This window comes from Bombina bombina, chromosome 1 (assembly GCF_027579735.1).
Source record: "Bombina bombina isolate aBomBom1 chromosome 1, aBomBom1.pri, whole genome shotgun sequence".
NCBI lineage: Eukaryota > Metazoa > Chordata > Amphibia > Anura > Bombinatoridae > Bombina > Bombina bombina.
The window spans coordinates 999,042,086-999,054,538 of record NC_069499.1 but is presented as its reverse complement, the minus strand read 5'-3'; the positions used below and the strand labels follow the sequence as shown (position 1 = coordinate 999,054,538).

The 12,453-nt window shown below is 35.9% G+C and overlaps 1 protein-coding gene across 3 annotated transcripts in view; it reads right to left on the bottom strand.

The window, feature by feature from the left end:
- Window positions 1–12,453, bottom strand: part of TOX2 (TOX high mobility group box family member 2) — a 216,436-nt gene that overhangs the window by 183,896 nt on the left and 20,087 nt on the right. The window lies entirely within an intron of this gene.

Below are 12,453 nucleotides of genomic sequence, written 5' to 3'. Positions count from 1 at the left end.
GAAAGATAATTGATATATGATAGATAGATAGATAGATAGGTAGATAGATAGATAGATAGATGATGGATAGATGATAGATAGATGATAGATAGATAATAGATAGATAGATTGATGATATATAGAAAGATAATTGATAGATGATAGATAGATAGGTAGATAGATAGATAGATAGATAGATAGATAGATGATGGATAGATGATAGATAGATGATAGATAGATAGATAGATAGATAGATAGATAGATAGATAGATAGATAGATGATAGATAGATAGATTGATTGATGATATATAGAAAGATAATTGATAGATGATAGATAGATAGGTAGATAGATAGATAGATAGATAGATAGATAGATAGATAGATGATGGATAGATAATAGATAGATAGATAGATAGATGATAGATAGATGATAGATAGATGATAGATAGATAGACTTAAATAAAGCCCGCAAGGAACAGAAATGAAAGTATCAGGGAATTCATAAAATATACAGGGATGTATGCTTTAAAGGAACAAAAAAGTCAAAATGAAACATTCATGATTTAGCATGTAATATTAAACAACTTTTCAATTTACTTCTATGGTAAACATTTGGTTTGTCCTCTTAGTATCTTTTGTTGAAGAATAAACCTAGGTAGGTGGATACGAAGTGTGAACGTGTATTTAGCATTCTATGGCAGCTGTGCTTGTAACTGTATAACATTGCTATAAACTAAAGCTAGGCTGATAGGAGCTTAGACGAGTTTTGTTAGCATTCTATGGCAGCAGTGTTTACAGAACTGCGTTAGACATTGTTGCAAACAACACTGCCACATGGTTAAAAACATGGGCATGCTCTCTAGCTCACCTAGGATTACTCTTTAACAAAGAATACCAAAAGAACTAAGCAAAATTGATAATAAAAGTAAACTGTAAAGCTGCTTAAATTGTAATGCTCTATCAAGTCCATTTAATTTGATTTTTTACTTTACTGTCCTTTTATATGGACACTAAACACTTTGTAATAAAAATACATTCCTGTTGTCTTGTTGTAGACTAACATTTCAGCTAAGTCTAAACACTATTAAACACATTAACATCTTGTTTCCTGCAATTGTTTTTTGATAGCCAAACTGCACCCATTAAGAGCTAATCTTGGCTTGCTTATGCAGAAGACAAGGCTAGCATTGGTCATCATGTTAGTATTAAGTGCACTGTTTTGCAGTTGTTATCTGCTGAAGTGAGGAAATATATGTAGCAGGGTTAACCTTGAAAAGTCGGCAGGGTGCAGTTCCAGCTCTAAATATTAGAAAATCCAGTTTTCAGAGGCACACTTTATGAAAAAGTTTCAAAATAAATAATTAAAGTATTTTGAATAGTAGAATTACCATGCATAACTAAACATTTTATAAAAAAATCTCAAGGTGTTTACTCTCTCTTTAATCTTTTCATGCAAAAAGAAAAAACATATTTAAAGGTACATTATATGTATACATAGTGTATATAAGCCGTCTGCAAAAGATCTGCACACAAGATACAAATTTTAAAGATTTCCTTTTATTTGCCCTGTTTTGCATTCAGTTATTAGCAGTATTGTCTCCAGCAATTACTTATAGGGGGCACTTCCTGGAGGCCCACAGGCATTTTGTGGATGGGCTGTGATGGAATGGGTGGGGTCAGATAGTCTGTGGGCAGGGCTGTAATGGAAGGGGTGGGGTCAGATAGTCTGTGAGCAGGGCTGTGATGGAAGGGGTGGGGTCAGATAGTCTGTGAGCAGGGCTGTGATGGAAGGGGTGGGGTCAGATAGTCTGTGAGCCGGGCTGTGATGGAAGGGGTGGGGTCAGATAGTCTGTGAGCAGGGCTGTGATGGAAGGGGTGGGGTCAGATAGTCTGTGAGCAGGGCTGTGATGGAAGGGGTGGGGTCATATAGTCTGTGAGCAGGGCTGTGATGAAAGGGGTGGGGTAAGATAGTCTGTGGACAGGGCTTTGATGGAAGGGGTGTGGTCAGATAGTCTGTGGGCAGGGCTGGATTGTCCATGGGCGCTATCATGAGTGCAGTGGGCAGGGCCAGATAGAGCTGCAGCAGCCTGTTTGCTGATGGCAAAACCTGGGACGGTAACAGTTTGGGGTACATAGGGGAGACAACCATTATGCTGGGGGGGGCTAGTGCCCCTGACAATACCACTGGTTATTAGTATTGTTACTTTTATCCTCTGTTACAGACAGTTATATATTAGCATTTACATTGATCAAGAAATCACTATGTATATTTAGTCTCAGAGATCAGAATCTGTAGAATTTACTCCAGCCTCTTAATTTAAGCACATTTTCAAGAAAAGTAGGTGAAATAAATAATGAAAGCACATTATAATGATGTTGTTTTTTACTACAAATAAAACATTACATTTTGAGAATAACATTTTGAGTTCAATGTCTATTTAAATTTAGAATTACATTTTGAATTAAATGTCCATTTAAATAAGGCTCTTTCATTTTCAAGATGGTAGTTGTAAAATTAAGGACCCAATTATCTAAAGGCCTCTGAGCATGATTCCCTGAGGGCAGCCACTGTGAGTGTCAGAGTGTTTTTTACATTTGATCTGACAAATGTTTAAATATTTGTCTTTATTTTTCCTTCTGCTGCTCCATTAAACTCTTTCCTATAGCTCCATTTATATAACTGTATAATATCTGCCTAAATGTTTTCTATTGCTGATAGGTACCCTCCCTATAACAGGTAATATTTATCTACATTTTACTTACTTTAGATACCTCTATTGTTTCACCCACTCTCCTCTATAATTTATCTTACCAATCCATGTATTATTTGCCTATAATATCACACTATGTAACACCTTCATTTAACTCCTCCTCTTAGTCTCTGTACAATTTACAGAATAAACTCATATTTCCACTTGCAACTCATCCAGTTACTGTGTATCCTTCTTTCTATAGTTTTTAAGCCCTATTTGTAGTGCTCCTCACATGGACCTATCACTAGTACTATGAATAATGCAGGGAAAAAAGTCTGTCTTTTTTTTTTGCAAACATTGGAGCTTATAAATTTTACATATTAAGCACCAGTCATTTTAGACATGCAGGAGCCTATTTTTGGAAACTACACAATTAAATGTGGGGGGGAGAGAGAGAAGGTGAGTTGGGGAGAGTAGTCTGTGACAAGCCAGGAGAGGTGAAAGATAATGATTTTATGAGCAGGGATAGGGAGACTATTATTATAGCAAACTGAATAAAAATGGGCCAGTGCTATCATTGTTTATTAGAGATTGTGCAGCAGAAGAATGTCAACAAAGGTTTATAATCTTGTCAACCACAAGCAGTATAACCAGATCTAACAAATAGTGCTGTATTTTGCAAAACCTTAAAGGGACATTAAAGGGACAGTCTAGTCAGAATCACACTTTCATGATTCAGATAGGGCATGTAATTTTAAACAACTTTCCTATTTACTTTTATAATCAAATTTGCTTTGTTCTCTTGGTATTCTTAGTTGAAAGCTAACCTAGGTAGGCTCATATGCTAATTTGTGAGCCATATAGATAACATTGTGCTCACGCTCGTGGAGTTATTTAAGAGTAAGCACATTTATTTTGCCTGACATGCAAGTCTGTCAAAAGATCTGAGATAAGGAGGCAATTTTCAGAAGCTTAGATACAAGTTAATCACAGAGGTAAAAAGTATATTAATATAATAGTATTGGTTATGCAAAACTGGGGAATGGATAATAAAGGCATTATTTACCTTTTTAAGCAATCGGAATTATAGAATAGACTGTCCCCTTAAATACTTTTATAAACGTTTTTCCCGCCTCTCTCTAGTCATGGGTGTTGCCATGTTGACATGTTTCTATATGTACAGCAACTAGCCTCTTTTTAAACTCTTTAAAGGGACACTAAACCCAATTTGTTTTCTTTCCTGATTCAGATAGAGCATGCAATTTTAAGCAATTTTCTAATTTACTCCTATTATCAATTTTTCTTCATTCACTTGCTATCTTTATTTAAAAAGCAGGAATGTAAAGCATACATTTTTGGTTGAGAACCTGGGTTATGCTTGCTTACTGGTGGCTAAATGTCAGCCACCAATAAGCAAGTGCTATCCATGGTGCTAAACCTAAAATGGGCCGCCTAACATTCCTGCTTTTAAAAAAAAAGATAGCAAGAAAATGAAGAAAATTTGATAAAAGGAGTAAATTAGAAAGTTGCTTAAAATTGCATGCTCTATCTGAATCATCAAATAAATAAATTGGGTTTAGTGTCCCTTTAATGCTTTATGATTTCTTGTCACACTTTCAGAGGTGTGTCCCTCTCTACCAGTAAGGCAGCAGTCATTATCAACCAGTGAGGGCTAGTAGGAAAACGAATAATAACATTTTAGGCAAAAATATATAATTTAGCAAGTATAAATGCTGCCCTTTCAAAGGCATGACAGAATATTTTTGACTTCAGTGTCCCTTTAAAGTTGAGATTTTACTGCAATGAAGTTTTGATATTGCCGTGTACCGCATGCCAGTCATTCACTCAGTACTGTCTGTAAAGCTGGACCGATCACCGAAAAAGCATTATTTTCAAAGTATGTGAGAGAGAACGAACTGGAGAATAAAGAGTGAATAGGAAATGCAAATGTTTTGTGGGCTAAAATGGAGGAAATGTGTTTTCTGGGGGTGGAGGTTACGGAACAGGATGGTGTCAATAGGGAAAGCCACCAGGAGCAGCATGAGTCCAAAGGGACAACACTTGTTTACCAATGTTTTACTTGATGCATTATAATTTACATCTTATTATATGACAAGAGAATAAAGCAACTGTAAAATCAACATTAAACGTTTATGATTCAGACAATTTCAAACAACATTCCAATTTACCTCTTTTATCAAATCTAAGTTTTCTTTTGCTATCTTTTGTTGAAAAGCATATGTCAGGCGTAGTAATGCTGGTGATTGCACATATATTCCTCTTGTCATTGGCTCCCCTGATTTGTTCAGCAATAGTGCACTGCTACTACTGAGGTTATGTAGATTTACTCTTCAACAAAAGATACCAATAGAACAAAGCACATTTGATAATAGAAGTTGTTTCAAACTGCCTGCTATCTGCATTACAAAAGTTTAATTTTGACTTTATTGTCCCTTTACTAATATGGGAACATAGTAAATGCATATGTAATCCCGCAGCACTGATTTGATTTTACTATGTTTGATCAGTACTAAGAAAAATGATTGGCGCTTGTTCCAAAGTAGTTAACAACAAATGTATGCATAGATAAAAAGTATAAGTCACCACGAAAAAAGGAGGCATATATAGATAAAGTATAGAGCACTTAAAAAAAAAAAACTCACAAAAAGGCATGCTAACAGGAATAGGCAAAGAATGCTAAAGATCAGTACGACAAAGGAAGACTATAGACAATGGGGAAATATATAAACTGCTCTAGTTTTAAAATTAGATTAAACACTTTAAAGGGACAGTCTAGTCAAAATTAAACTTTCATAATTCAGATAGAGCATGCAATTTTAAACAACTTTCCAATTTACGTCTGTTATCAAATTAGCTTTGTTCTCTTGGTATCTTTCATTGAAGAGTAAAAGTAGGTAGGCTCATAAGAGCTCAGGAGTGTGCACGTGTTGTTAGCACGCTATGGCTGACATGTGCACCCTCCTGAGCTCTTATGAGCCTACCTAGTTTTACTCTTCAATGAAAGATACCAGGAGAACTAAGCAAATTTGATAACAGAACTAAATTGGAAAGTTGTTTAAAATTGCATGTTTTATCCGAATCATGAGAGTTTAATTTTGACATTAATGTCCCTTTAAGATTATAGTTTTAAGTGTGCAACTATATCTAAATTAAAAAAAAGAACAAGTTAATTTTGCCCCCCCCCCCCTTTAAATGATGGGCTTTCCAATTCTGAGACTCCAGACTCTAAATCACACACTACTATATTCCCCACAACTTTTGTTTGAGCAATCTTGTTACTCCTTTATATCTGTCTCTAATTGGCCTTGGAAGAAGGACACATCTCTTAAATAGTTAAACCAACTAATATAGTCTGCATATTATTCTTAGATTAGTCTTTGCTTCAAAAACATCATGTCCTGCATTCATTTAGTGTTTAATGGCCCTTTAACTTCATTAGAACAGACATATATCCTAATGTTCAATAGAGAAGTCAAGGGCTGAACCAAACAATTTGGCATAACACTAAAATACAGTGGGCAAAAACTAGAAATACACATGAGAGTGCTGTAATAAAACAAAGAGGGCATAAATACTTTATCGACTTGAACAACAAACTTTATCGACTAAAACATCTTAGAGGAAGTAGTGTTGCTAGGACATACTTGAGATTGTGGAAAACTGAGATTTGTCATAATGTATTTGTAAATGAACCATGACTTGTCTATCCAGCTTCCACTCATTATTTGTTAACGCTTTCCTCTTTAACTAACACTTTTACTAGGTCTTGCATAGTTATCATTAAAACAACACATTGCAAAATGACAATGTCATTATTGACAACAAAGGGAACTTGGCACTATAGAGTTAGGCCACAGAGTAAACTAAAATAATTTGCCTCTATGCTCAAAATTTACTTCATGATATTAAAGAGAAAAATTCCTTGTCTACTACTCAGACGCAGGTGCAAACATTCAGCGATAAAAAATGGCTTCTATAGCTTATATAACATAGAGATAATTTTATTATAGCGCCAAAAGACATATATTAGTACACAAGCTCCTCCTAATCAGATTCAAAATGCTAATAGTGCATAAGAGGATTGCCACAAAGGTGGGCTAAAGTTTATACATAAACAATCAGTACAAATAATAAAATAAGTAATATTAATTATACAAAACTAATAAGCGCATATAAAAACACAGAAAGCAGATTGCAAGAGAGAATAATAGTGACATGTGCAGTCCAAAGTGTAATCCAGAATATGAAAAAATATGTAATTATATCTGGATAAACACCTAAAATAAAAAATAATATAAATAATAAAAATAGACAAATTAAAAATAATAAAAGTTTACATCCAAAAAAGGCAAAATGCATATAAATCCCAACTGGGTGTGTCCAAAAATTAGAAATAAAAAAAATGTGTTTCCCAAAGAATATATATAATGTAGGTAAGTTCAATTGGTGTCCTTAGTGTTCTTCAGTGGAGGCAATGTCTATAGAACAGCTTCCACACCTGGGGGTCGATCCGATAAAAATCGTCGCCCGCAAAAGTCGACGACGCCAATATTTGCGCGGGTTTGGTATCCTATATACGGCGTAACCTAGAAGTTACGCGCGTATATTTCTGCCGTCGCCCGTAGTTTTTTGGGCCATAGGCAGGTATACCAAACCCGCGCAATTTGGTATCCAATATACAGCGTAAGGACTTACGTGGCGAAAATGGAGAAATCTTACTCCATTTTCACCTCGCCACAAAAAGCAGCCGTAAGAAGCCTTACGCTGACTATTGGAGCTCCGTAACTCCCTAAACTGGCTGCTAAAATAAACCTAACACCTAACGCATGCGCAATGTCTATCTCCCTGTCAACCGCGATCTGCTAAAATAAACCTAACACCTAACGCATGCGCAATGTCTATCTCCCTGTCAACCGCGATCCCCCGCCGCAATCCCTAATAAAGTATTTAACCCCTAAACCACCGCCATCTACATAAACTAACCCCCTACAGTGAGCCCCTAAAACCGCCACCATCTAACTGATCTATCCCCTAATGTGAACCCCTAAAACCGCCACCATCTAACTGATCTATCCCCTAATGTGAACCCCTTACACCGCCGCCATCTATATTAAAATTATTAACCCCTAATTTAATCTACCTACCCCGCCGCCAGCTATATTATCTATATTAACCCTAAGTATATTATAGTTAATAAAGTTATTACATTATATATATTAACTATATTAACCCTAATTATATTAAGGTTAATATAGTTAATATAGTTACTATAGTATTTATATAAACTATATTAACTCTATCTAACCCTAACACCCCTAACTAAATTCTTATTAAATAAATCTAATTCATATTATAAACTAAAATATTCCTATTTAAATATAAATACTTACCTATAAAATAAACCCTAAGATAGCTACAATATAATTAATAATTACATTGTAGCTATGTTAGGGTTAATATTTATTTTACAGGTAAATTGTTAATTATTTTAACTAGGTATAATAGCTATTAAATAGTTATTAACTATTTAATATCTACCTAGTTAAAATAATTACCCAATTACCTGTAAAATAAATCCTAACCTAAGTTACAAATACACCTACACTATCAATAAATTAAATAAACTACAAATATCTATCTAAAAATACAATTAAATAAACTAAACTAAATTACAAAAAAAAACAAACACTAAATTACAAAAAATAAAAAAAAGATTACAAGATTTTTAAGCTAATTACACCTATTCTAAGCACCCTAATAAAATAATAAAGCCCCCCAAAATAAAAAAATTCCCTACCCTATTCTAAATTAAAACAAGTTCAAAGCTCTTTTACCTTACCAGCCCTTAAAAGGGCCTTTTGTGGGGGCATGCCCCAAAGAAAACTGCTCTTTTGCCTGCAAAAAAACCCACAATACCACCCCCCAACATTACAACCCACCACCCACATACCCCTAATCTAACCCAAACCCCCCTTAAATAAACCTAACACTACCCCCCTGAAAATCTCCCTACCTTGTATTCACCCCGCCGGGCAGAACTCCTGATCCGATCCGGGCGATGTGTTCCAGCAAGCGGCAGTGAAGTCTTCTTCCATCCGGGCGATGTCTTGAAGCAAGCGGCACAGAGTCTTCTTCCATCGGCGACGTCTTCAAGCAAATCGGCATCTTCAATCTTCTTACTTCGCTCCTCCGCCGCGGAGCATCCTTCTGGCACGACGACTTCCCGATGAATGAGGTTCCTTTAAATGACGTCATCCAAGATGGCGCCCGTCGAATTCCGATTGGCTGATAGGATTCTATCAGCCAATCGGAATTAAGGTAGAAAAATCTGATTGGCTGATTGAATCAGCCAATCAGATTCAAGTTCAATCTGATTGGCTGATTGGTTCAGCCAATCGGATTGAACTTGAATCTGATTGGCTGATTCAATCAGCCAATCAGATTTTTCTACCTTAATTCCGATTGGCTGATAGAATCCTATCAGCCAATCGGAATTCGACGGGCGCCATCTTGGATGACGTCATTTAAAGGAACCTCATTCGTCGGGAAGTCGTCGTGCCGGAAGGATGCTCCGCGGCGGAGGAGCGAAGTAAGAAGATTGAAGATGCCGATTTGCTTGAAGACGTCGCCGATGGAAGAAGACTCTCTGCCGCTTGCTTCAAGACATCGCCCGGATGGAAGAAGACTTCACTGCCGCTTGCTGGAACACATCGCCCGGATCGGATCAGGAGTTCTGCCCGGCGGGGTGAATACAAGGTAGGGAGATCTTCAGGGGGGGTAGTGTTAGGTTTATTTAAGGGGGGTTTGGGTTAGATTAGGGGTATGTGGGTGGTGGGTTGTAATGTTGGGGGGTGGTATTGTGTTTTTTTTGCAGGCAAAAGAGCAGTTTTCTTTGGGGCATGCCCCCACAAAAGGCCCTTTTAAGGGCTGGTAAGGTAAAAGGTAAAAGAGCTTCGAACTTGTTTTAATTTAGAATTTTTTTATTTTGGGGGGCTTTATTATTTTATTAGGGTGCTTAGAATAGATGTAATTAGCTTAAAAATCTTGTAATCTTTTTTTTATTTTTTGTAATTTAGTGGGGGTTTTTTTTGTAATTTAGTTTAGTTTATTTAATTGTATTTTTAGATAGATATTTGTAGTTTATTTAATTTATTGATAGTGTAGGTGTATTTGTAACTTAGGTTAGGATTTATTTTACAGGTAATTAGGTAATTATTTTAACTAGGTAGATATTAAATAGTTAATAACTATTTAATAGCTATTATACCTAGTTAAAATAATTAACAATTTACCTGTAAAATAAATATTAACCCTAACATAGCTACAATGTAATTATTAATTATATTGTAGCTATCTTAGGGTTTATTTTATAGGTAAGTATTTAGATTTAAATAGGAATATTTTAGTTTATAATATGAATTAGATTAATTTAATATAAATTTAGTTAGGGGTGTTAGGGTTAGATAGAGTTAATATAGTTAATATAAATACTATAGTAACTATATTAACTATATTAACCCTAATATAATTAGGGTTAATATAGTTAATATATATAATGTAATAACTATATTAACTATAATATACTTAGGGTTAATATAGATAATATAGCTGGCGGCGGGGTAGGTAGATTAAATTAGGGGTTAATAATTTTAATAGAGATGGCGGCGGTGTAAGGGGCTTACATTAGGGGTTAATAATTTTAATAGAGATGGCGGCGGTGTTAGGGGCTCACTTTAGGGGGTTATAGATTTAATATAGCTGGCGGTGGGGTACGGGAGCGGCGGTTTAGGGGTTAATAACTTTTTTTATTGTTAGGCTAGTGAGGGGGGATAGCGGATAGAGGGTTAGACGTGTCGGGCTATGTTTAGGAGGCGTGTTAGACAGTGCGGGTGATTTAGACTTTAGTCAGGTTTTATAGGCGCCGGCAGTTTCTAACGTGGCGCAAGTCACTGGCGACTCCAAAAATCTGTACTTATGCAGATTTCTGGACATCGCTGGTTTGTGAGACTTGCGCCACTTTAGCAAGTGACGGCGCCGCATATTGGATAGCTCGAGTTGCGAGCTGAAACTGCGGGCGACGCGAGTTCCCTCGCTTGCGCCGCAAACTGCGATCTATATCGGATCGCGCCCATGGTGCTGAACTCAGCCCTAACACATGCTCTAATTAGTAAGTATGCTCTGCTATGTGCACGACTTACTTACCAACCAGCACCAGCAAGTCTACACGGGGCGCATTAACTGTCAAAATAGCTTTAGATAAAAAATAAAGGCTTAAGCAAATTTCTTTTGAACTACCTTTGCATAGCAAAATGCCCCATAATAGTTTCATATGCTAGTCCATCTTTATGAACAAACGTTTTCTATTTATAGAATATATCACAATTTTTTTTTTACAATTATTACAAACATTGGCAGTATACTAAAATGGTGAATTTATATTAGGAACATAAATATTAATAAAAGAGCATATCATTATATAGAGAAATGTCCATTAATATAATCTGGCTGCAATAAACTGACGGACCAAATTGTTATTTTAGGCTAATATTCTTGTTTATCCATCCCACTGAGATGATTTCTTGCGGTTTCCCATTGTAGGTTTCCTCTCTTGACAGATGTAGGTCCTTCCTACATATCAGCCCTCAAAAATTGCACCCTTATCAACAGTCTGTGTACTTCCTGACCAGTCTGTTTAACTTCCTTCATGGTATAATTAACGACAAGCCCTGGCAGCCTGCACCACCTTTGTCACTGTGGATACCAAGAAATGATTTGGCCCCAGTAGAAAGTTTGGCTTCTTTCTGCTCTAGAGAATGACTAATCAGCTGAGGGGCACTGAAAGAGAGACTTTTATTTCATACAAATGTCTAAGCTTTGGTATGGTTGATCCAAAAAAATTGGAAAAAAATAAGTACACCTTAAAGTAATCATAATATAAGCATAAAATATATAATTACAAAAAATCTGTATACAAAAGAAATGCTTTAAAAGCTTTTTAAAATAATTAATTATTTGAAGCTGGGCTTTACTGATTTAGAAAATGTTTGTAAACTTATTTTACCAAGAATTGAATGGCCTTGTAGCTGAAGCAAAAAAATAAATGGATTGCAGGTATACAGACATCCCAACTCTCCCTGAAGTTTATGGAGTCTCCCTGATTGTAATAACAGCTCCCTGATGCCAGCAAATGGATTGCAATCTCCCTGAAACTCCAAGTACCATGATCCAATGTGGCCCAAATACGGAAAAGTGTTTCTTTAAGGAATGCCTTTAGTTGCTGGAACGTTATAGAACCCTCAAAGCATGCATCAGTAACCAAAAAGCCCCCACTGATTCTAATAAAATAAAACACAAATACTACCTTATTTACTGCACATCATTAAACTTCGTATTTTAAAATATTTAAGAATGCAACAAGCGTACGATCACTGAAAAATAGGTTTGTTGTATGTGGTTTAGCAATAAAGCTACTTTTTTAATGGGACTTTAGTGGGAAGCTACTTTAATGATAAGTCTCTATCTTATTTAGGGTTTCAAGGTGTCCAATATATAACTGGGAGGTGTTGGGGGGGGGGTGGCGGCGCAGTAGCGGGAGAAGCCACCTCCCTGAAATTAGTTTTTGCAGGTTGGGATGTCTTGGTATATGCCATATGCACCCACTAATCTCTGATTAAATATAACATTATTTAAAACCATTAAATGGAAACTAAACTTTCATGATTTAGATAGAGCATCAGTTTTAAGAGAATTTCCTATTCAC